This window comes from Acomys russatus, chromosome 32, assembly GCF_903995435.1.
Source record: "Acomys russatus chromosome 32, mAcoRus1.1, whole genome shotgun sequence".
Taxonomy (NCBI): Eukaryota; Metazoa; Chordata; class Mammalia; order Rodentia; family Muridae; genus Acomys; species Acomys russatus.
The window spans coordinates 40,136,239-40,159,631 of NC_067168.1; the positions used below are offsets into that span (position 1 = coordinate 40,136,239).

The 23,393-nt window shown below is 46.6% G+C and overlaps 1 pseudogene; it reads left to right on the forward strand.

Annotated features, from left to right (window-relative positions):
- The first annotated feature begins 7,606 nt into the window (after positions 1–7,606).
- Positions 7,607–8,006, forward strand: LOC127183861 (prefoldin subunit 2-like; annotated as a pseudogene).
- The last annotated feature ends 15,387 nt before the right edge of the window (positions 8,007–23,393 follow it).

Below are 23,393 nucleotides of genomic sequence, written 5' to 3' on the forward strand. Positions count from 1 at the left end.
TTACATTGTCCTATTTTCTGCATAGCTGAACTCAGAGATCTGCCTCTGCCTCTCAAATGTTGGGATTAAAGGCACGAACTATGACACCAGGTGCTTCTCATAAGACTTTGAAATTTTGATCTTGATTTTTTTTAAAAAATTAAGCCAATTGCCAGCAGGATAGAAGAGAGGGTAAACACCTGCCACTAAGCTTGATGGCCTGAGTTTGATTCCCAGAGCCCACCTGGCAGAAGGAGAGAAATGACTCCCACAGACTGTCCTCTGACCTCCATATACACATGCTGTGGCACACCTGTGCATTTACGCACATGAATGCACACACACAAATGAATGAACAAATAAATCAATGTAAAAAAATAAATTAAGGAAGTTGTGATGGGATGGAACCACACAGGATTCAACAGGCTGCAGGAGGAGGATTTCTAGTCTAAGGTCAATCAGGGACATAAACACAACCAGATCCGGCATCAAGAAAAAGACTAATAAAATATTGGATTAAAATGTTTACAGTCAGGGGCTGGAGAGATGGCTCAGCGGTTGAGAGCACTGGCTGCTCTTCCAGAGGTCCTGAGTTCAATTCCCAGTAACCATATGGTGGCTCACAACCATCTAGGATGGGATCTGGTGTCCTCTTCTGGTGTGCATGAAAACAGAGCACTCATGTACATAAAATAAATAAATCTTGAAAAAAATATCCAGGCCAGGCGTGGTGACTCACGACTTTAGTCCCAGCACTCGGGAGGCAGAGGCAGGCAGATTGCAGTGAGTTCAAGGCCAGCCTGGTCTACAAAGGGAGTCCAGGACAGCCAAGGCTACACAGAGAAACCCTGTCTCGAAAAAATAAACAAACAAACAAAATAAAAAAGAAAAAAAGAAAAAAGAAAAAGAAAAAAAAAAGATCCAGCTATAAGACATTTTCTTTTCTTTTCTTTTTCTTTCTTTCTTTTTTTTTTTTCAAGACAGAATTTTCTGTGTAGCATAGGTGTCCTGGACTTGTCTTGTAGACCAGGCTGGCCTTGAACTCACGTCAATCCACTTGCCTCTGCCTCCTGAGTGCTGGAATTAAAGGTGTCTGCCACCATGCCCAGCTGTAAGACGTTTTCTTAATTAATGATCAACGTATGAGGGCTCAGCCTGTTGTGGGTGTGGCCATGCCTGGGCTGGTGGTTGCGGGCTCTATTAGAAGCAGGCTGAGCAAACCATGAGGAGCAAGCCAGTAAGCAGCACTCCTCCATGGCCTCTGCCTCTGCTCCTGCCTCCATGTTCCTGCTTCTGTGATTTCCTATCCTGACTTTTTATGGTGACGAACAGGCTGAATAAGACCTTTTGCCTCCAACGCGGTTTTGGTCACGGTGCTTTGGTGCAGCAGTAGAAACTGTGACTAAGGTAGATGCTGCTGTCCACATTCAGCCGGAGCGTCTCGGTTCCCCCCCCTAGAAACTTGCCCACAAACACACCCACAGACGTGACTTCTAGGTTACTCCAAATCATTGTCAAGTTTGTAGTGAAAACAAACAACCACAACTAGGCAGGATGAGGTTATGTCAGGTCTTCAGGAAACTTCTCCATGAATGTAGGAGCTCAGATGCATGCTAAGCCGGGTAACCTTTATCGTACTCAGCTGAAGTCTTTATCCATCCCCTTTCCTGATCAGATAACCACAGCCTGGCCAAAAATGTTTCTGTATTTAGAACAGTGGTCCTGAGCAAGTCTCAGCTTTAGGGTTTTGAAGACCAGTCAAAACCTCATTAGACCAGGGAGCTAGAGAGATGGCTCAGTGGTCAAGTGTACTTATTGCTCTTCCAGAGGTCCTGAGTTCAGTTCCCAGCTACCACTTGGTGGTTCATAACCTTCTATTACTCCAGTTCCAGAGGATAGGATAACCTTTTTGGTTTCTACAGGCATGAGGCATGCACATGGTGCACAGACATACATGCAGGCAAAAAACCCAAACACATGAAATAAAACAAAGCAATTTGAAACTATATTTTAGGCCGAGTGTGGTGGCCCACATCTTTAATCCCAGAACTTGGGAGGCAGAGAGGATCTCGGTGAGTTCAAAGCCAGCCTGGCCTACAAAGCAAGTCCAGGACCGGCTACACAGAGAAACCTTGTCTCAAAAAAAACCAAAAACAAAAAAACAACCCCCCTCAAAAAAGAAAGAAAATAGAGCCGGGCGTGGTGGCACACGCCTTTAATCCCAACACTTGGGAGGCAGAGGCAGGCAGAACACTGTGAGTTCGAGGCCAGCCTGGCCTACAAAGTGAGTCTAGGACAGCCAAGGCTACACAGAGAATCCCTGTCTCGAAAAACCAAAAAAAAAAAAAAAAAAAAAAAAAAAAAAAGGAAAGAAAGAAAATATACTTTAGGAGAAAGATCTTTAGACTATTTCAAGGTTCTAGCTACAAGTGCCAGGGCCATGTTACACCTTACCCTCTGTTACCTGTGTCCACAGGTGATGGATCCAGGCCATTACTGTCTGACCTCAGAAATGGTCTTCTGAGTGCAAGTTTCTCTCTAGCCTTAGCTCATGTGTGGCTGCAGCACATGCATTGATGGGCAGCACTTTTAGACATATGTGACTTTGATTACATACTCCTAACAGAAAACCCCAAGTTTAAATATTTATTTATTATGTATACAGTATTCTGCCTGCATGTACACCTGCATGCCAGAAGAGGGCACCAGATCTCATTGTGGATGGTTATAAGCCTCCATGTGGTTGCTGGGAATTGAACTCAGGACCTCTGGAAGAGCAGTCAGCTCTTAACCGCTGAGCCCTGAAAACCCCAAATTTGATTGGCCACTAGATGGTAGGGTCTCACAGACTGTGCTACATCTAGAGTGTGCATTTTGAGACAGCTCTGCCAGTGATCTGACCAAGACATCTTCCTCCATGAGAGTGTCAAGTTTAAACACTGTGAAGTCTGTCCTAATGTGAATTTAAAAAACTTGAATGAAGCAGTCATGGTGACCTGTAATCCCAGCATTTGGAAGGCAGAGAAAAGTGGAATTCTGTGAATTTGAGGCCAACCTAGCCTGCACTGTAAATTCTAGGACAGCATAGGGCTATGTAGAGAGAACTTGTCTCAAAACAAAACAAAACAAAAAAGAAAATAAATTAAAAGTCCTTATAATATGAATATGTAACACAATTTATATTAATTATATTATATATGCATGTGGTGCCCGTGCCACCGCGGTACCGAGTCGAGGGCGAGGGACTGCGGATTTAATTCATACACACACACACACACACACACACACACACACACACACACACACACGGTCCTTCATGCTAAGAGAGCAGCAGCTGCCGCAGTGATTTATTATTCTCATTCCCCTCCAGAGTTCCAAAGAGCCTTCTTATAGGCAGCAAAACAGGAATCCTCCTCCCAGGTGAAATCCCTCAAGAGGTGCTTGCACACAGGAGGACAAGTCTCGAGGAAGGGAGGGGTGCGTTCTCAGAGCAGTAAACACGACTAGCTAACCAAGATAAACACAGACATGGAAGCTGATAGAAACAGGACATGAAACAGCAAGACAGGCAGGCAGCCAAGTCGGGCCTGGTTCCTACATATGCATATATTGGCCATAAGAGAATCAACAGGCTGGGCTTGGTGGTGTACATATGTAATCCCAGCACTCAGGAGGCAGAGGCAGGTGGATCTCTGTGAGTTGGAGGCCAGCCTGGTCTATAAAGTGAGTCTAGGACAGCCAGGGCTACACAGAGGAAACACTGTCTTGAAAGAGAGAGAGGCGGCGGGGAGGAGAAGCAACAGGTCTAAGAAACATGTTTGCCAGGAACAATTAAAAAAGTAGAGCATGCCTTTTCCTGGGCTGCTTCCCTCTGTCTGTAAGTGCAGGCTGTGTCTAGACAGGGGAGTAAACACAATTGTTCAGTGTAATTATTTCTATTGTTAATGCAGCTGCTGAGTCAGCATGGGGAGTGACTAATGAAGAGATGAACCATACTTTCTCCTTCCCACTCAAATGCAGATGGGAAGAAATAGCTTGAATTGGAACAAGCACAGCTTTGCAAAGGTAAAACAATGTTTTGGATGCCTTTCTTAGGCCCACTCATTGATTTCCCTTTACTCTAGTCCCAGCAATGGTGGGCGTGCTGGGTAGGCTTTGATGTTGTTTTTGTTTTGTTTTTGTCAACTTGCCTTAAGCTAGAATTGGGAAATTGCCTCCAACAGGCTGACTTGTAGTAAGTCTGTGGGGGCGTTTCTCGATTCATAATTGACATGTGAGGCCTAGCGCATTGTGAGTGGAGATGTCCCCAGGCATGTAGTCCCCAATAGTAGTAAAAAAAATTTACCCAGCACTCAGGAGGCATGGACAGATGGATCGCTATGAGTTCGAGGCCAGCCTGGTCTACAAAGCGAGTCCAGGACAGACAAGCCTACACAGAGAAACCCTGTCTCGAAAGACCAAAAACAGAAAAAGAAAAAAAAAATTTTTTTTAAAGCAGGCTGAACCGGGCTTGGTGGTGCAGGCTTTTAATTCCAGCACTCAAGGAGGCAGAGGCAGGTGGATTGCTGTGAGTTTGAGGCTAGCCTGTTCTACAAAATGAGTTCCAGGACAGCCAGGACTACACAGAGAAACCCTGTCTTAAAAACAAAAACAAACAAACAAAAACAAAACAAGACAGAACAAAAAGCAGGCTGATCAAGCAATGGAGAGCAAGCCAGTAAGCAGCAGTCCCCCATGACCTCTGGTTCACTTCCTGCCTCCAGGTTCCTGCCTTGACTTCCCTTCCTGATGGACTACAACCTACAGGATGAAATAAACTCTTTCTCTCCTAAGATGCTTCAGTCACAGAGTATCACACCAATAGTGTTGTCCCCAAATTTTGAGAGCCCCTCCAAACAGACCACCCAAGAGCCAAGTCCAAATGCAATGGCAAGGAAGTCTTTATTGCAGGTTAGAACCCGGGCCACCTCTCCCATGCACTGGCACAGAAGATGCAGGGAAGTGGCCTCGGGTCTCAATTGAGAGGGGATTTTTTTTTTTATAGGTTTTAGAGAAAGAAATGGGTTTTACAGTATATGATTGGATGGCATTTGGGAAGAAAAGTGCAAGCAGGGAATTACAAGCCTTGGCATTTCATGGTTGGGTAATAAGTGTAGGGGCAAGTTGGCCTATAGAAAAAACTGGTTGAAGCAGTCATGGGGCGTTAGGAATTTTGGCCTGGCTTCTCCTAATTGGTTGTTGCTATGTGCCAGCAGACAGTATATTTGGACTTTCCCAAGTTGAGCTGACTGTGTTGTTAGGGAATATTTTTGTTTAAATTAGTTTGTGGTTTTTCTGGAATCTGAGTTCAACCCTTGGCTAGTTTTAACACAAAACCTTTCATTCAAAAGGGTTGATCTTTTGTAATCATCAGAGGGATTACAAAGTCACCATCAGTCTCCCCAGTAATGGGCAGCACATGCCTACTAGTGTGATGTTGGTCACGAATATGATGCGATAACATGGCATCCAACAGTTGGAGCTATGTGAGTTCGAGGCCAGCCTGGTCTACAAAGCAAGTCCAGGACAGCCAAGGCTCCATGGAGAAACCCTGTCTTGAAAAAACAAAAAAAGAAATTAAAAGAAAGAAAGAAAAAAAAAAAAAAAAAAAAAAAAAAAGGTCAAATCTAAAGTGTTAAAGAGTCTAGCCAGGCATGGTGGCGCATGCTTTTGATCCCAGCACTCGGGAGGCAGAGGCAGGCGGATGGCCATGAGTTTGAGGCCAGCCTGGTCTATAATGTGAGTCCAGGGCAGCCAAGGCTACAAAGAGAAACACTGTTTCAAACTGCCTCCCCCAATAGAGTCTATTGTTTCCTACAAAATGCATTTCCCTTTTGTTAAATGACTATTAAAGAGCTGGGTGGTCTGGAGAGATGACTCAGAGGTTAAGAGCACCATCTGTTTTCTTCCAAAGGTCCCAAATTCAATCCCCAGCAACCACATGGTGGCTCACAACCATCTGTAGTGAGATCTGGTGCCCTCTTCTGGCGTGCAGGTGTACATGCGGGCAGAACCCTGTATACATAATAAATAAATCTTTAAAAAAAAAGAGCCTGGGATATGGTCAGTTGTTTGTTTGTTTGTTTGTTTGTTTTTGAAGACAGAGATTCTCTGTGTAGCCTTGGCTGCCTTGGACTCCCTTTGTAGACTAGGCTGGCCTTGAACTCACACCGATCCGCCTGCCTCTGCCTCCCAAGTGCTGGGATTAAAAGCATGCGCCACCATGCCTGGCTCAGCCTTGTTTTTAAGATGATAAAGATTGAACAACCCTTTCAATATTTTTTTCTTTTGGTTTTTCGAGACAAGGTTTCTCTGGTTAGCTTTGGCTGGCCTGAACTTGCACTGTAGACCAGGCTGGATTGACTCATACAGATCCACCTGCCTCTGCCTTCTGAGTGCTGGGATTACAGGCATGTGCCACCACACCTGGCAACCCTTTTAATTTTTTTTTTTTTTTTTTTTTTTGGTTTTTCGAGACAGGGTTTCTCTGTGTAGCCTTGGTCATCCTGGACTCACTTTGTAGACCAGGCTGGCCTCGAACTCACAGCGATCCGCCTGCCTCTGCCTCCCGAGTGCTGGGATTAAAGGCGTGCGCCACCACGCCCGGCTAACCCTTTTAATTTTTAAATGTTAAAAGGACTACTTTTTTCTTTTTCTTTCTTTCTTTTTTTCCCAGAAAATTATCTTAGAAATGTTCATGCAAATAAAAACAAAAAGTATTGTTGCTAGGCAACAAATAAAGAAGAGCATTATTTTTATGCTTTGGGAGAGGTATGCCATCTCACTGTGCAGTTTCCATGGAGAATCCCAATTATCAGGATTAATCAAACACTGCAACATTGAAATTTTATCCAGAGAGACTTGCTGTAGGAAACAATTATCAGCGCTTAGGGAAAAGGGGGGAGGGATTTTTAGATGAAACCTTCTAGATGGGCGTAGAAGCACAGCAAGCGCTGTGAACCATTGAGCCATCTCTTTAGGAAACTGCACGCTCATGGGCAGAGAGCCGTGCAGAGGGAGTGGAGGATAAAAGGGTTTGAACTCATTGTGCTAACAGCTTAGCAAGGCTGTTTGTTCAGACTCTTGCTGGCATCTGGAGATGGAGACGCATACCTGTCACATGAGCATCTGCAGGGCAGAAGGTAGCGAGAAGATTGGAGAGTGGTACCTGGTCTGCTTCAGGGCGGAGGACCAGGGAAGTCTGAGACATGCTTGGAGGTTTAGGGTGCTCGCTGCTCTTCCAGAGGAGCTGAACTCAGCTCTCAGCATTCACTGTGGGCAGCTCACACGCTCCTGTAACTCCACCTCCAGGCTATCTGATACTTTCTTCTAGCCAATGCTGGGCACTTGCACACAGATACATACAGAGACTAATAGGGGGGAAAAAAAAATCTTGCCGGGTGTGGTGGCTCACGCCTTTAATCCCAGCCCTTGGGAGGCAGAGGCTGGCGGATCGCTGTGAGTTCGAGGCCAGCCTGGTCTACAAGTGAGTCCAGGACAGCCAGGGCTATTACGCAAAGAAACCCCGTCTCGAAAAACAAAAACAAAAAAATCTTTAAAAACATGGGAAAGCTTGCAGGTGGCAAAAATGGCGGGCAGCAGCGGTCGTGTGGGCAAGAGAAGCGGGAGCGGCACGGGGAAGGGGGCGGTGTCGGCCGGCCGAACAGGTAATTGCTGGCCAAAGCAGCTGAGCTGGAGATGGAACTGAATGCGCACAGCCTAGTGATCGGCACTCTGAAGGAAGTGCATGAAACCCGCAAGTGCTACCGCATGGTTGGAGGCGTGCTGGTGAGAGGACTGTCAAACAGGTGCTGCCTGCTTTGGAGGGTAACAAGGAACAGATACAGAAGCTTATCAAGGCACTGTCACAGCAGCCTCAGGCAAAGGGGAAAGAACGTCTTATGGGGGAAGATGAGAAGCCAGCAGCCAAGGAAAACTCAGAAGGGTCTGGGGCTAAATCCAGCTCAGCAGGGGTGCTGGTCTCTTAGGAACTTAAGCCTCTGCGGTTTTTTTTTTTTTTTTTTTTTAACCCTGATTCCCATTCTGATTTCTTTTTTCTTTTTCTTTTTCTTTTTCTTTTTTTTTTTTTTTTTTTTTTTTTTTTTTTTTTTTTGGTTTTTCGAGATAAGGTTTCTCTGTGTAGCCTTGGCCATCCTGGACTCACTTCGTAGACCAGGCTGGCTTCAAAATCACAGAGATCTGCCTGCCTCTGCCTCCCGAGTGCTGGGATTAAAGGCCTGCGCCACCACGCCCGGCAGCAGTGCTTTGTCCAGTGAGGCGGCGATGGCCAGGGAGGTCTGTGTGAAAGACTGTGAGAGATCCCAAGTGGCACGCTCCGTCAGTGGTTTTCCTTAGAAAGCCTACAGCTGAGGCAGAGAAACTCTGACTTGAAACCCCCCCCCCAACAAAACAAAACAAACAAAACAACAACAAAAAAAAAAACCACACACCCAAAACAAAACAAAAAAACCTCCCACCTGAAGTTCCTCTCAGGTTATTTTGCTTTCTTCTCCTCCCCTCCCCCCTCTCCCCTCTTTCTCTTTTCTCTGCCCCTCTTCCTTTTTCTGAGACGGAGTCTCATGTAGCCCAGGCTGGCTCAAAACAGCTGTGTGTGAGGATGACCTAGACCTCCTGGGCCTCCTCGCTCCCCTCTCCTGAACACTGGAGTTACAGGCACGAGCCACCACGGCCGGTGCTTGTGGTGCTGGGCGTCAAGCCCAGGCAACCACTTTACCAGCAGAGTGACACCTCCAGCCTTCTTCTCCTCTTCCGCGTTCTCACAGCAGTCCTGCACACGAAGGCAGCTGTACTTCCTGACAAAGGTATCTTCCTGAAGGAAAGCCTTTCTTCTGACTGAAAGTTTAGTTTCCCCCAAATTGCTCATGGGCAAACTAGGTTGGGGGGGGGGGGTGGATAGAAAATGAACACAACAGAACAATGAAAATAGGCACGCTTGATTCCAGAGGCTCTAAAGGCCTCTCTGGCCTGCGTTGCCAGGCAACTGTCTCTCTGAGGAGACTGTCATTTCGATTTTTACAACATACTCAGGTTCCGGAATTCCTGGCAAAAGATGTCCTAGGATAATGAGGAATTCAGCTTTGTGATCACAACAAAGCAGGAAGCCCTCTTGCTAGGCAGCCTATTGCATTTCTCTGATGAAGAAAAGTGATAAACAGTGTCCAAAAACAACTTGAAGAGGAAAGGGCTTGTTTCATCTTCCATCAGTGGGAAAATCAGGGCCGGAAGCCGAGTCTCCGGGCCTGAAGCAGAAACCACGGAGGAATGCCGCCTACTGGCTTGCTCAGCTGTCCTCTCTCTGTCCTTGCCCACCTGCCTCAGGATGGCACTGCCCCCACCCAGAGTGGGCCAGACTTTCTCACATCAGTTAACAGGAAAGAAATGCCTCAGGACACGCACGGCCAGAGCCTTATCACGTTGAGACAGTTTCTCAGCTGAGGTTCCCTCACCTCAGGTTATGGGAAGCTGATAGCTGAACCTGGCTCTCTTGACACTGGGGCACAGATATGCCTCTGTTTATTATGTTTAGTGGTGGTTGTTTTCTTTCTTTCTTTTTTTTTTTTTTTTGAGACAGGGTTTCTCTGTGTAGCCTTGGCTGTCCTGGACTCAATTTGTAGACCAGGCTGGCCTTGAACTTACAGAGTTCCACCTGTCTCTGCCTCCTGAGTGCTGGGATTAAAGGCACGTACCACCACTGCCTTGCTGAAAAAGTACATCTTAGAGTCCAAAAAATACGGTCAAAAGCAGTAGGGCCATTCTAGGCGTGCACTTGTAGCCCCTGTCACTCAGGAGGCTGAGGCCTCTGTGTGTGTGTGTGTATGTGTGTGTGTATGTGTGTGTATGCGTGTATGTGTGTGTATGCGTGTATGTGTGTGTGTATGCGTGTGTGTGTGTGTGTGTGTGTGTGTGTATGTGTGTGTGTGTGTTTGTGTGTGTGTGTGTGTATGTGTGTGTGTGTGTGTTACTTGATCCCAGGAATTTAAAGCTGCCTTGAGTCACCTATGGAGATCCTTGTTCAAAAATCAACCGAGCAACAAACCAAAACAACAACAAAGGAAAACCCAGCAGGGGGAAGAAGTAAGGAAACTATTTATTTATTTTGTTTTTTCGAGACAGGGTTTCTAAGTGTAGCCTTGACTGGACTCACTTTGTAGACCAGGCTGGCCTCAAACTCAGGAAGATCTGCCTGCTTCTTCCTCCTGAGTGCTGGGATTAAAGGGGTGCGCCACCTCACCCTGATGAAATAGCACATTTTTAAAGGATAGGAACACAAACTGAGGGGGAGTGGGTTGGGCTGATGTACTGACCAATCATTCATATTTTGTTCGGTTTGGTTTGGTTTTTTGGTTTTTCAAGACAGGGTTTCTCTGTGTAGCCTTGGCCGTCTTGGACTCACTTTATAGACCAGGCTGGCCTCAAACTCACATAGATTCGCCTGCCTCTGCCTCCTGAGTGCTGGGATTAAAGGTGTGCGCCACCATGCCCAGCAACCAATCATGTTTTGATACAAGGGGTTGAGCCAGGAAGTAAACATGGGTGACTGGCCCTTTCCAGGTCACCTGGTTTCAGGACCCTTGACTCAGCCTTTGCAGTCTCAAAGTCCTGGAATCCTGGACTTTGGCCCAGAATTTAGAACGACAAGAGAACAAAGGAGTGGGCGAGCTTTTAGTCAAGGCAGGCAACACATTTATGCCTTTGTACCTTAGTTTTCATAACGAGATAATGGCAACTTTTCTCTTTACATCCTTTACCGGATAACAGACAAACGTAAAACATCTGAAGATGCAGTGTGTGAACAGACATGTATGGTACATATGTGGTGGTCAGAGGACAATTTGTGGGAGTCCGTGGTTCCCAGGATCAAGATCATACTGGCCTATTAAGCTTGGTGGCCAGTGCCTTTCCCCACTGAGCCATCGAGGGGGGCCCTGCAGGTGGTCACAGCAGGCAGGAAAGGGAAGCACAAGGAGGTGAGAATGAAAACTTGGTTCAGATTGACTTTATTTTTGGGGGGTGGGGGGTTTGAGACAGGGTTTCTCTGTGTAGCCTTGGCTGTCCTGGACTCACTTTGTAGACTAGACTGGCCTCGAACTCTCAGTGAACCGTCTGACTCTGCCCTCCTAGTTTGCCAGCATATTTAAACCCAGTATAATTTCAGAAAAAAAAGTGTCCTGGTATACTACAATCTTGGTGCACAAGGAAGCATAGTTATATCAAAACTCAACTCAGGGCATATGCCATTTCTTCCAAGAAGATGGGTTCTAGAGACAGGCTACCTGTACTAGTTTAGGGGCATAAGAAAGGATCTAGCGGGGGCTGGAGAGATGGCTCAGAGGTTAAGGGCACTGACTGCTTCTCCAGAGGTCCTGAGTTCAATTCCCAGCAACCACATGATGGCGCATAGCCATCTATAATGAGATCTGATACCCTCTTCTGGCCTGCAGGTGTACATGCAGCCAGAGCACTGTATACATAACAATAAATAAATCTTAAAAAAAAAAAAAACAAAAAACAAAGAGCCTTTAATCCCAGCACTCGGGAGGCAGAGGCAGGCGGATCGCTGTGAGTTCGAGGCCAGCCTGGTCTACAAAGTGAGTCCAGGATGGCCAAGGCTACACAGAGAAACCTTGTCTCGAAAAACCAAAAAAAAAAAAAAAAAAAAAAAAAAAAAGAAAGAGAGAAAGAAAGGATCTAGCCTGGTCTCAGTCATATAGATAACACAGAGGTCATCTGGGCTATTAGCCACCTTTGGTCCTGCTTGGGGAAGCTTGGGGAAGCCTCTGGCTCCACAGGCCATTTAGATTACTAGCCACCTCCAGTCTTGGCCTGACAGATAACATAGATCGCCAGGCTGCTGACCACCTCCAATCCAATTCCCAGCATTCTGATGGAAGAACAGGCTTTACACCCATTCCCCTGAGACGACACTCCTGTGTGCTTCACATCCTGGCTTTTCTGGAGGTCTGTGGGTACAAGGACCTTCGTGCTGTGCTCCCAACAAGCCAACCTGAAGGTCCAGAGGGAAACCCTTTAAAGGCTTCGGCTAATGGGCATCTAGGCAGCTGCCTTACACCTGGGCAGCGCAAGGTAATGCTAAATATTAACATGCAAGAGGATTAGCACAGATTGTGGGAGGATTCTCACTGGGTTAAAGGCCATTTGCTTACAAATCCCTTTAGTGCTGGGGAGCCTCTGTCTATGAGGAAGTGGGAGCTACAGGGCAGGAGGCTGAGAGGAAGAAGAGCTGCTCTGTCTGTCTGTCTGTCTGTCTGTCTGTGAGAGTGACTCTGTTTTCAGCTTCTGTATGAGGTCTTAGGAATGAAGCTGAAGGTGCTTTTCTTTTCTGGAGGACCAGAATCAAAGTTTTTAAAAAATGTAGAATGGAATTTCCAATACAGGACTTGAAACAAAAAACAAAAAGTTTTACTTATTGTTTCGTGTGTGTGTGTGTGTGTGTGTGTGTGTGTGTGTGTGTGTGTGTGTTGTATGTACCTGTGTGAGAGTGGGCCTGTGCCTGTGTGCACATTTGGAGTACAGAAGAGGACATCTGGTGCCCTGTTCTATCACTCTCTGCCTTACGCCCAGAGAGACAGGGAACCCTGCAGCTTGACTGGCCACCAGCAAGTCCCCATTGATCCCCCTGACTCCAGTCACTCCACAGAGACAGGAGTCATAGGCATGCACAACCACACTGAACTTTTTATTCTCAAGCCTTTTCTTTAGGTTTTAAATTTCATTTTATCTTATATGTATGGCTATTTTGCCTGCATGTATATCTGTGTACCACATGCATGCTATGCTCATGGAGGCCAAAAGAGGGGGTTGAGTTCCCCTGAAAATTAAGTTACAGGACCAGGCAGTGGTGGCACACGCCTTTAATTTCAGCACTCAGGAGGCAGAGGCAGGCAGATTGACATGAGTTCGAGGCCAGCCTGGTTTACAAAGCGAGTCCAGGAAAGCCAAGGCTAAACAGAGAAACTCTGTCTGGAAAAAGAAAAAACAAACAAACAAACAAAGAAAGTGAGTATGCTGGCCTTATGCTCACTATGTAGCTGAGGATGACCTTGAACTTCTGATCCTCCTGCCTCCACTGTCCATTTCCCAAGTGCTGGGATTATAGAAGTGCACTACCGCACCAGGCATGGCCTCTCTAACTGGGACAGAGGGTTGCTACTTATGTGGGCAGCCCTTGGTTTCGAACCAGCCCTTGGTTTACTCAGGAAAGGTTGGTACCCAGTTCCTCTTCGTGTCTTCCTTGATGGGTCCCTGACTCTTTTCCAGTGTGACTTTATTGTAGATCCATCCAAATATGCAGCCTGCCTCCTGCCTCCTGTTCCTTTTAAATCCATGACTTTCAAGACTTGCTTTGGCCAACTGAATGGAACAGAAGAGATGTCTTTCAAATTCTTGAGCCTTTTCTTTTTTTAGACTCAAGGTATGATTATGAATTTTTTTTTTTTTTATTTTGTTTTGTTGTTGTTGTTTTTTTTGAGACAGGGTTTCTCTGTGTTAGCCTTAGCCATCCTGGATTCTCTTTGTAGACCAAGGCTGGCCTCGAAACTCACAGAGAGCCATCTGCCTCTGCCTCCCAAGAATTGGGATCAAAGGCGTGCACCACCACGCCTGGATTAAACGACTTTTTATTTTTATTTTTTTTGGTTTTTCGAGACAGGGTTTCTCTGTGTAGCCTTAGCCATCCTGGACTCACTTTGTAGACCAGGCTGGCCTTGAACTCACAGCGATCCGCCTGCCTCTGCCTCCCGAGTGCTGGGATTAAAGGCGTGCGCCACCACGCCCGGCTCAAAAGACTTATTTTTGACTGGACTCAGTCATAGAAATAGAGGCTCTCAGCCAAGTACATTCCTCGGCAAACTGTTCCTGCAGAGCCTTGTTTTCTTAAGAGGCCTTATAGCTCCCACCTGTTGGTACATAGAATATTTCTACCATGAGAAGGAAAGCCTAGGAAAGACTGCTGGCTTTGAGGAGCCATGTGGAGGGGCTGCAAGCTAAAGCCAGCTGTAAGGCCCTAGCTCATCCTAGGCTCTCTGGAGCTAGTGACTATTAGTGGATTGTACTTGCATAAGTAACTCCAAAGAGACCAGTGGGACCACACAACTGAGTCCAGCTAGTCCACAAAACCACGAGAAAGAACGAAGCATTTTGTGTTGTGCGTATTCTCCTTCAGCAAGCTCCACTTATTCCTCTGAGGCAGTCTCTCTCTGAGCCCAGGACTCATGTTTTCTCAGCTGGGCTAGAAGCCCCAGCGCTCCTCTTTTCTCTGCCCACCTTGGACAGAGGCTACCTGGGCTGCTGGACCTACTACCTGGGACTGGGATGTGGACTCTGGTACTCAGAAACGCACAGCAAGCCTCTTATGGTTGAGCCTTCTCTGCAGCCCCTACGGCACTGTTATTTTCGGCCGTGCAGCCGTGTGTGGGAGACTGAATCTTCTCCAGTTTGCTTTTGTCTGGATTGCTGCTCTCCTGCGTTGGGTGAAAGAGGGAGCAGAGGCGTAAGGGGTGTGGAATTTTGAAAATAGAAATTCCTTTAGCTCATTCCCTGTGATCTCCACAGCCCTCTGCCCCAGACATTGCTGAGCCTGCTGCAGCTCCTGGGAGGCAGACCGCTGGCGACCTGACCCAACATTCTCTTTCCTGGCTTAGTAGCACCGCTCTGATTTTAGCAACTTCCCCGACAAAAGCAGGCTATTTCGGAGCCTCTTTTGTAAAAAGGATCTGACAGATGAGAAAGTCTACAGGCTTTAAACGGAAGCATTCTGTGAGATTTGCTGGAGAGAGCCCCCTGAGTGGAGCTGACTTAGGGAAAAGGTTTCTTTTTTGTTCATCTCCCCTTCCTCCTGCCTAGAATGTAGATGCCTTGGCTTGAGCTGTAGTTGTAACCTTACACCATGAAGTGACTGATGTCGAGAGGTACGTACGTATGTATTAGGAATAGCAGGAACCAGAAGACTGAGGGGCTGGCAAGATGGCTCAGCAGTTAAGAGCCCTGCCTGCTCTTCCAGAGAACCTGGGTTGTCTCCCAGCACCCACATGATGGCTCACAACCGGCTGTAATTCCAGCTCCATGAGATAGGCTCTGTGGATATTGCACGCACGTGGTTGATCGGTATACATACCGGCCAAACACCCATACACATAAAATAGTAAAACAAACAAGTCTTAAAAAAAGAAAAAGAAGAGAAGACGAAATGCCTGACGGCTCACTGGAACACCTTTTTCCGTATTCCACATACAGAACAGAGCTCTTTGAATTCTAGTGGAAGCCCTCAGCAACGTGTCGGTAAGCTTTAACATTTGTATCAGTTTGTGTTTTTTTTTTTTTTTCTCCCCAAGACAGAGTTTTTCTGTGTAGCCTTGGCTGTCCTGCACTCACTTTGTAGACCAGGCTGGCCTCAAACCCACAGCGATGCGCCTGCCTCTGCCTCCCGAGTGCTGGGATTAAAGGCGTCCGCCACTATGCCCAGCCTGACTCATTTTTTTATATTGGGATGGGGTTTCCACAATTACTCTTCAGAGGCCACTATAGTATTCAGCTGATACTTTCGTTGGTTTATAAAATGTAACCCACAGGCCCATGGGAGGAGCCACGCTGGAGGAAGTGGATCTCTAAGGGGCTGGTCTTAGGTATATAGCCCCACCCACTTCCTGTCAGCTAGTCCTAGGAATATGAGCCCACAGCGTAGGGTTCCAGCAGTCACAGCCTTGAGCAGATTCTGGTGCAAGGATTTGATGAGGGGTACAGATGCTGGGGAGCATGAGGAGTGAAGTCAGGCGGTAAGAGAGCGAAGGCAGGATTCCTAAAGAATGGATTCCTGCTTTAGGTACATGGGACCAGACATGACAAAATAACATGCAACATGCGTTGCTGGGGGCTCTCCTTGCCTGCCTTGGTCTGCTTTCTGGGATGCACCTGAGCAAACCTGCACCCACGGCCAGGGCACAGGTGGGCTCAGGCGCTGCAGTAGGCAGTGGTCTGTTGGAAATAGCTTGTGCTCAGGGGATGTGAGCACAGCTCTGATGAGGTCTGCAAAATATACCCCAGGCCTGGGAGGTCTAGTTTTCCACAAAGAAGGGTGAGGAGCACATCAGGGCAGGTGCCTGAAGAGAATGTCAGATCTACAGCTGAAGTGACACACGGCTGCGAGTCACCTGATGTTGGTACACTGGCATCTGAACTGCTCCACAAGAGCAGCAGTCTTAACCACTGAGCCATCTTTCCAGTCCCACTGACCTCGTTTTTCAGACTTGCTGTCTGTCTCACTAGCTCATTCTGCTAGACTAGCTAGCTGGCCAGCTAGGCCCTCCCCACCCCACCCCATCTCCCATCCACCCGTGTCTGCCTCCTAGTGCTGAGACCACAAGTGTGCACTGACACATCTATCTTTTGCCACATGTGTTCCGGGACCTGAACTGAGGTCTTTGTGCTTAAAGCACTTTGCTGAGCATGTCATTACTCTAGCCCCACTCCAGGTTTTACTGGGCAGTGGACTGGGTTCCTCCTAAACACTGACTTTGGCTCCTAGGCACTCCTTCAAACAAACCTCACAGTTCATCCCAATCTTAAGAAAAGATCATCTTTCTTCCAGGCAGGGTCAGCTGATGAGGAAGGAGGTGGCTTTTGGGCTCTGAAGAACCAGAACAGCACAGCTGGTTGGCTGGTCATCTGGCATGTCCCTTTCCTATATTATGCTGCCATTGACTTTCTAAAAACAAACTGAGTCTGGAATCTGAGAGTCTGGCCAAGTCTGAACCGGAGGCTCTGGTCTCAAGAGAAGTTTGTCAAGGACTGACAAAGGTGTCCAGGACAAGTGGTAGAGAATTGCCAAAAAAAAAATGACAAGTGACTTAGCGCCTTCTCCATCCCGTTTTGTTATCTGAAAACAAAGAGTGTTAAGGGAGCTGTCTAGGGCCGTTGCCAGCTTGGGGATCCTAGGACTGAGTGTTGCTGGCCTGGTCTGCACTCTCCAGCTGAGGAAAGCCATCCTCACGTGACAGATCCCATGCCCCCCACACATGTAGGGTGCCATGTAGCCCAGGGTAGCCTCAAACTTGCTATGTAGACCAGGGTGACCTTGATTCCACCTCCCAAATGCTGGGATTATAGACATGTGTTATTGTGCCCAGTTTATGTGGTGCTGGGGATCAAACTAAGGGCTTTGGGTTTTTTTTGGGGGGGGGAGGGGGTTAGTTTTTTTGAGGCAGGGTTTCTCTGTGTAGCCTTGGCTGTCCTGGACTTGCTTTGTAGACCAGGCTGGCTCAAACTCACAGAGCTCCTCCTGCCTCTGTCTCCTGAGTGCTGGGATTAAAGGCGTGTGCCACCACGCCCGGCAAGGGCTTTGTATGTACACTAAGTGAACTACATCCCCAGCGGAGAGGTTCCAGATGTTTGAACTCACTATCTTTTGTGTTTGTCTGTATGCACACATAGATACGGTATATGCCTGTGCTGCATATGTGTGTGGGGTAGATATGCTCCATGTAAGTGGGTGTAGACTTGTAAGACATAGATACTGGCATGTATTCCTCAATGGCTTCTCTTTTTCTTTTTGGGATAGAGACTTTCACTGAACCCAGAGACAGACTGGTCAGCAAGCCTGTAAAATGCACCTGATTTCATGTCCCCAGTGCTGCGGTGACATACACACGTGGCTATACCTAACTTTTAAGTAGTTGGTAAAGAGTCAAACTCAGGTCCTCATACTTGCTCAGCAAGCACTTTGCCCGCTGTGCTAATTGGTGTCAACCCGCCACTAGAGTTATTTGGGAAGAGAGAAACTCAATTGGGAAGATGGCTCTATCAGTTTGGTCTGTAGGTGAGCTTGTAGGACGTTTTCTTGTAGTGGTTGGCGTTGGAGGGCCCAGCACATTGTGTGTAGAACTACCCCTGGACAAGGGCCCTGGGTTGTTTGAACGCTGAGCAAGCCATGGGAGCAAGCTAGTAAGCAGCATTCCTCCACGGTCTCTCCTTCAGCTCCTGCCCTGACTTCTCTTCATGATGGACAATGTAGCCAGATAAAGCTTTTCCTCCCAAGTTACTTTTAGCCAGTGTCTTATCACAGCCATAGAAACCAACCTGGAAGAGCCACTGAGTCATCCTGTCAGCATGGGTTCACCATCTTTTGACCCTCTAATCCCATAATGGAGTACGCAGAGGTCAAGTGATTAAAAAAAAAAAAAAAAGTATTAGCCACAGTCATAGAAAGTCAAAGAAAAGTGGCCAAATGATTTATGGTACAACCAGGTGCTAGAATATAACTGAAATGACAGAAGTGTTTAAGGAGGTTTGCTTTATTTTATTTTTGATGCTAGGGAACCAAACCCAGGGCATTGTTCATGTTAGGTAAATACTCCATTGCTCAGCTTCATGCCCAGCCCAAAGAACTTAGAGAACTGTACGAACTATGTATGATTCATGGAAAGCAGGGCAGAAGGCCATACATGTAGAAGGATCCTAGCTGGTTTCAACATATGATTATATTACAAAAGAGCTGGAGCCAGGCATGGTAGTGCTGTCACCCAGGAACTTGGGAGGTGAAGGCAGGATGGTCAGGAGTTCAAGGTCATCCAGACTTGGGTTACATAAGATCCTGTCTCCAAACTGGGCACCGTGGCGTACATGTGTAATCGCCGGAGGTCTGGGAGGCAGATCTCTGTGAGTTCGAGGCCAGCCTGGTCTACAAAGTGAGTCCAGGACAGCCAAGGCTGCTCAGAGAAACCGTGTCTCAAAAAAACCCCCAAAATGGCAAAACCAAATAGTAGCTTCTCCCTTCTTTATATTTATTTATTTTTGTGGCTGGGTCTTATAATGTAGACCTGGATTCCCTGGAGCTTACTATATAGATCAAGCTGGCCTCAAACTTGTAGGAAAGAGTCTCTTTGCTTCTGCCTACTGAGTGTTGGGATTATAGGAGTAAGCTACCATGCCTGACTTTTCATAGCTCTTAAGAACTTTATAGGCAGAGGCAGGCGGATTGCTGTGAGTTCGAGGCCAGCCTGGTCTACAAAGTGAGTCCAGGACAGCCAAGGCTACACAGAGAAACCCTGTCTCGAAAAACCAAAAAAACAAACAAACAAAAAAAAAAAAACAAAAACTTTATAGTGACTGAAAAGACATATGTGTTGCCGGGCGTGGTGGCGCATGCCTTTAATCCCAGCACTCGGGAGGCAGAGGCAGGCGGATCGCTGTGAGTTTGAGGCCAGCCTGGTCTACAAAGTGAGTCCAGGATGGCCAAGGCCACACAGAAAAACCCTGTCTTGAAAAACCAAAAAAAAAAAAAAAAAAAAAGTTTTTTATAGTCAAAAAGATTAAAAAAAAAAAAAAAAGGAAGAAGATGTTTTGTCCTTTCAGAGGAAGCATGAAAACAGTGTTCACTTGGGCCTCTTTGTCTGCAAGAGCTCTTCTGTGGGCACCAAGGGACTGCACTGCCATCTCCTCCTAAGTTTAATTGGCACGGCTCCAGGGAACCAGTATTCGCCCCTTCATTGCTTGCTGTGACTGGAGTCAGAGCTCTTGACTTGCAGGTGTTGCCTTCTCGGTTTTCAGGGGAGTTTCCATGCTGTCATCTGCCTAGACTTGCTGACTACAGAGAGAAAGGCTGACGTCATTTTATTCTTAGTATGGAGTTGGGGGGATGGGAACCACAAAGGAGGATGTTGCCCTTTACGGTTGTTTGAGTGAGAATGGTCCTCAATGGCTCTTATGTTTGAATAGTTGGTCCCCAGTTGGTGGAACTGTTTGGGAAGGATCAGGAGATATGGTCTTCTTGGAAGGGGAGCTGTGTCACTGAGGGGGTGCTTTAAGGGTTTCTCTGTGTAGCCTTGGATATCCTGGACTCACTTTGTAGACCAGGCTGGCCTCTAACTCACAGAGATGCACCTGCCTCTGCCTCCTGAGTGCTGGGGTTCAAAGTGTGCACCACCATGCCTGGTGCTTTGAGGTTTCAAAAAACCATGGTATTGCTAGTTGGCTCTTTCTGCCTCCTGGTTAAGTTCCGATATTTGAGCTCTTAGCTATGGCTCAAGCGCTTGCCTGCCTGCCTACTGATGGTCCTGGACTCTAACTCTCTGAAAGTATAAACACATTCTTTTATAAGATGCCTCAGTCATAGTGTCTAACCAGAGCAGTAGAAAAGTAACTAAGACACTATTACATATTGTTTATTTTTCCATGGCCCACAGTAATTGCTATTTCTGCCACTTAAAATCAAACAGACCTTGCAAGGCAACAGTGGATTTCAACACAGACTACCTCAGCAGTAGAGAGATGGCTCAGTAGATACAGGTTCTTCTTCTTTGGGCACCTGCACTTATGGGCAGACACCCATAATTAAAAATAAAATAAATATTCAAAACAATCAAAAAGACCCTATCATTCATATATATATATACAGTAAGTATTCAAAGGATTTAAAAATAAGCTATGTATTTCTAAGTAAACAAACATGGTATGGAAGCCAGGTATGGTAACATACCTATAAATCTCAGCATTTAGCCAGTCAAGACAGGAGGATTAAAAGTCATTCTCAGATTGGGTGTGGTGGCGCACGCCTTTAATCCCAGGCAGAGGCAGGCGGATCACCTGGTCGTCTAGGACAAATCCCATCTCAAAAAACAGAAAGAAGAAAACAAAACAAAAGTCATTCTCTGGGCTGGAGAGATGGCACAGAGGTTAAGAGCACTGACTGCTCTTCCAAAAGTCATGAGTTCAATTCCCAGCAACCACATGGTGGCTCACAACCATCTATATCGAGGTCTGTATGCATAATAAATAAATACATCTTTTTAAAAAAGTCATTCTCAGTTAAATATTTAGTCTGAGGCAAGCCTGAGTTACATCAGACCATCTCAGAACACCAAGATGAATGAACAAATGAGTGAATGAATGAATGAATGAATAGGAAGAGGCAGTAAAATGGCTCAGCAAATAAAGGCATTTATGAACAAACCTGATGTGATGAAGTGAGTTTGGGTCCTTGAACTGACTCTCAAAAGTTGCCCCCTGACCACTTTGACATATGTGCTATCATACACACACAGACACACACACACACACAAACATGGGGGAAAAAAAGACCTCAGGAATGTAGCTTAGTTGGCCAAGTGCTCACATGTGAAGGCCTGGGTTATTCCCAGCACTTCAGGAAATTGCCAGAGTGGAGCACATCTGTAATCTCAGCATTCACAGTCTGAGACAGAAGGATGGATCAGAAGTTCAAGGAAGGCTATGTTTAATAATTAGCGCAATCTGCACCAATTTTATCTTTAATATTTAAGGCAGTAAGATATTAAGGTAAGGTAGTAAGGTACTGGATGCCAGGTATTATGTTGTAGAGGAGTTTATTAAATGAGCATGGGGAGAGAAGGAAAGTGGGGGAGGGGTACTACAGAGAGAGACAGAGGCAGAGACAGGAAGAATAAGAATAGAGAGAATAGAGAAAGAGGGGGTAGAAAGTGACCTCATGGAGGGTCTGTTTTTTTTATATGACCCATGGCAGGGCCACGCCCCCCGTGGCAGATAAACAATGACATCACAGGTAGGCCGACTGAAGAAGAGCCCTAACACTTAGCTACATGGTGAGTGAGGGAGACCAGTGTAGGGTACACGAAACGCTATTTTAAAAACAAAATGAAACAAAAAAGCTATAGCAAATAGTAAAATTTTATCTTCATAACAGACATCTCGCTCTGGCTACTGGCTGGAATAGAAAATCCCTCATTTCCTTGGAGGGCTGAGGACACTCCCCTGTCCCCCAGGCTAATCTAAGGAGAGCTTTTACATACAGTGCCCTAAAAAATAACCCCTCACTCGCCATGCATTAGAAGCTGCAGCTGGCTGGTTCTTTCCGTCCACCTCCGGAACAGCTGATCAGGAACCCTGAAGAGCAGGGGTTATGCAATGATTTGCTGTCTTGCCTGGGCAAGTCTTGGGGGGTGCGGAGGGCGGAGGAGGAGATGAGCTTTCCGCGGAGTGGAGCGGGAAGGCTGAGGAGGCAGAGAGGAGGAGGGTGAAGGTGTGTGATAGAATAAACAAAAGGATTAGCGGCAGGCTATGCCGAATCCCTATCAGTCTGGGTCACAAACCGCATGACAATAGAAAATTAGAATGCAAGGATACAGGATGGACCAATTGAAGCATCTCATTACAGCGTGAGGACTGCCGTTAATGAAATTCTTGTGTTGGCTGGTTTTTGTTTATTTTATTTATTTGCCAGCTTGACACAAGCCAAGATCATTTGGGAACCGAGATGTCGATTGAGAAAATGCATCTCCATCAGATTGGCCAGCGGGGAAATCTGTGGGGCATTTTCTTGATTAACGACTGATACGGGAGGACCCAGAACAACGGAAGGAGTGTCACCTTGAGTCCTGGGTGGTCTTAGAAAGCAGGCTGAGCAGGCCATGGGGAGCAAGCCAATAAGCAGTGTTCAACTCTCTCGCGTTAGTTCCTGTCCTGACATCCCTCAGTACTGGATGTGATTCAGGATATGTAAATCAAATCAACCTTTCCTCCCACAGATCAGTTTGGGTTAGGTTTTTGTTTGATTGTTTTGTTTTTCGAGACAGGGTTTCTCTGTGTAGCCTTGGCTATCCTGGACTCTGCTTTGTAGTCCAGACTGGCCTCGAACTCACAGTGATCCATCTGCCTCTGCCTCCCAAGCGCTGGGATTAAAGGCGTGTGCCACCATCGCCTGGCTTTGGTCATCTTTATCACAGCAATAGAAAGCAAACTAGAACAAAGCTGGGTGAGATGGCTCAGTGGGTAAATAAATGGTTGCTTGCTACAAAAGCCTGCCAGTCTGCCTTCAATCCCTGGGGCCCAAATTTAAGAAAAGCTAAAGCCTGGTGTTGGAGGTGGTGACACCTGTAATCACGGCCCCTCCTATGGGGAGATGGGAGTAGGAGAGAGAAGCTTCTGGGAGTTTACAATCCAGCTTAGCCATCTATGAAGTGACAGGACTCTCCCTAGTTAACTTCTGTCATTTGTTGGTCTAGTTCCCAGAGATTTGAATCTTTGAGGATTTCGAAAGACAATGTATGAAACATATCTAACATGATATAAAGAGGTGGGTGGTGCCCGGCCTACAGTTGATTCCAAAAGTATTCCTTTCCTTTTGTTCTATATCCAGGAAAAGACATGCTATCTCCAACTTTACCTGGGGTCCAGTAGCTCAATATGGACCCATAAGCATGAAGATCAACAAAAGTTTCTCGCCTTGGAGAGGGGCTCACTGACCTGTATCCTTAGTCTACTGTGTGGTTTTTACTTTGCCAGGGTCATGCTCCTTTGCCTGCACTGGCCTTGACGTCATTCCGTAAACCAGACAGGCCTGGAAAGTC